The sequence below is a fragment of the Neophocaena asiaeorientalis genome, unplaced genomic scaffold (assembly GCF_003031525.2).
Source record: "Neophocaena asiaeorientalis asiaeorientalis breed wild unplaced genomic scaffold, Neophocaena_asiaeorientalis_V1.1 scaffold603, whole genome shotgun sequence".
In the NCBI taxonomy this organism is placed as follows: Eukaryota; Metazoa; Chordata; class Mammalia; order Artiodactyla; family Phocoenidae; genus Neophocaena; species Neophocaena asiaeorientalis.
In genome coordinates this window covers 2,965,140-2,967,523 of record NW_020175662.1, presented here as the reverse complement: position 1 = coordinate 2,967,523, position 2,384 = coordinate 2,965,140, and the positions used below count along the sequence as shown (strand labels likewise).

Sequence of the window (2,384 nt, the reverse complement as noted above, 5' to 3'; positions counted from 1 at the left end):
TCAATTTTTTTTTTTTTTTGGATTTGCAAATACAGTTTATTTTACAGAAACTCAGCATTATAAACAGCAGGCACTTCCCAGCCCCCTACCCCCCTCCCCACAACCTGTACCTCTGGGTGCAGACCATGCTATGCAGAGTGAGCAGTGATGCAGCCGTATTGCTTTGGAGGGAGATTCGAGAGCGATGGAACCTGCCTGCACCACGGCCTGCCTGCCCCACACACGCACGCACCTGCCCGCCTCGCAGGCCACCAGACTCTGGGCGCAGCCTGCGCTGGACCAGTTAAATGGATCCAGCCCAGGTCTCCAGTTCCTTCATGTCATCGTCTTCCTCTTCCTTCTTCTTGGTGGGTTTTGATGGTAGGGATATAGAGGGAACATTTGGTAGAGGGACTGTTTCCGGTCCACTGATTTCCAGCAAATTCTTGTCTAGTTCCTCCTGTTCTAGTTCTTCTAATTCTGCCATGAGCTCATCCTCGTCAAACTCTTCTCCAAACCCTACAGGTTTTGAAATAGCCGTTGAAATCTCTTCTGCAAGTTCCTGCTGGTCAGCAAAGTCCTGCATAAACTCATCAACTTTATCGATGTCCATGTTGTCGTGGGAAGCCTTCATGGCTTTGGAGGCATAGTCCATGTTCTTGAGAACCTCGGTGTTGGTGTTAGCATTCTCCAGGGCCTCTCGCTGGAATTCGATGGTTGACAGTGTGCCATCGATCTGTGACAGCTGCTTTTCATACCTCTTCTTGCGCTTCAGTGCCTGGCGGGCAGCGCGCTGTTTCTGGTGCCGTGCTTCTTGGCGGCTGTCAGCTCCTGCTCGATCTTCTTCTCCAGGAATTCCTGCTTCTTACTTAGCATCTCCTCCGTGTCCCGAAGCCTCTGGATGGCCCTCTGGGGGGTCGGGCCGCCCTTGCCGGCCTTACCCGCTCCAGCCCCCGAACAGCTTCGCGAACACAGACATGGTTGCTGCTCGCCGCGCCGGCCTGCGCCGCCTACTCCGGCTCGGCTCGGCTCGGCTTTGGCGCCCTCTCCCTGCTCCCTGCAGCCGCAGGCCTCTCCGCCATCTCCGCCCTAGATCAGTTTTTATAAGATAGAGTTTATGTTTGGAAGGCTTGATAGGATTTTGTAAAAGTGTCTGAGCCGGGTATTTCTGTTTTCTTGTTTTGTGGATAGATTTTTCACAACTGATCCAATTTTTTTTTTTGGTACGCGGGCCTCTCACTGTTGTGGCCTCTCCCGTTGCGGAACACAGGCTCTGAACGTGCAGGCTCAGCGGCCATGGCTCACGGGCCCAGCCGCTCCGCGGCACGTGGGATCTTCCTGGACCGGGGCACGAACCCGTGTCCCCTGCATCGGCAGGCGGACTCTCAACAACTGCGCCACCAGTTAAGCCCCAATAATATTTTTTTTTTTTTTTTTTTTTTTTAGTGTTATGGTCTTTAGCTTTCTATTTCTTCTTATATTAGCTTTGATAGGTTTTTGTTTTCAGAATAAAAATTCCATTTTATTTATGTTTCCAAATTTGTTGGCATGAAACTATTCACAGTATTCTCTCATGATTTATAAAATCTCTTATTTATCTGTACTTATATTCTTTTTCTTATTAGGTTGTGTTTTTTTATGACCTCTTAGTTTTACTTAGAGACATTTGCCTTGTACAGTCTTTGCAAAAGATAGCTTTTATTTTTCTTGATCATCTACTTTTTTATCATTGCAAATTTCTTAATTTCTACTCTTATATTTATTAAGGATGATTTAGTTGCATTATGCGAGTTTTTTAAATTGTGATTCACTTCTAAACACATTCTAATTCCATTGTGATTTCTTCTTTAACTCATGGGTTACCACAAAGTGTGCTTTTAAATTTAAAGATCCCAGGGAGTTTTTCTGTTATTATTTTTTAATTTTATTTGATTGTGGTCAGAAAACATGGTCAGTGAGATATTGATTTTTTGATATTTTTTTATGGCCTAATACATGGTCAATTTACGTAAATGTTCCATGTGGGCTTGTAAAGAAAGTGTGTTCTTTAATTGTTGGGGCATAATTCTCTACATGTTTATTAAATCATTATTAATGATGCCATTCAAATCATAAATGATCTTTCTAAATTTTTAGTTTGCTTGATAATTATGGAAAGATGAGTGTTTAAATCTTCTGTGATTATGAATTGATCAAATTCTTCTTGCTATTCTGTAAAGTTTTGCTTTATTTGGAGGGTATATTACTGGGTATAACTTATAATTGTTATCTCGGTAATTTTTTACTTTTATCATCTATTCTTTTTTTTTAAGTTTTTTTAAAACTTAATTAATTTATTTATTTTTGGCTGCATTAGGTCTTTGTTGCTGCGCGCAGGCTCAGTAGTTGTGGCGTATGGGCTTAGT

The 2,384-nt window shown here is 43.0% G+C and overlaps 1 pseudogene; it reads right to left on the bottom strand.

The window, feature by feature from the left end:
- Window positions 1–283: 283 nt before the first annotated feature.
- Window positions 284–958, bottom strand: LOC112390516 (charged multivesicular body protein 4b pseudogene; annotated as a pseudogene).
- Between the last annotated feature and the right edge of the window lie 1,426 nt (window positions 959–2,384).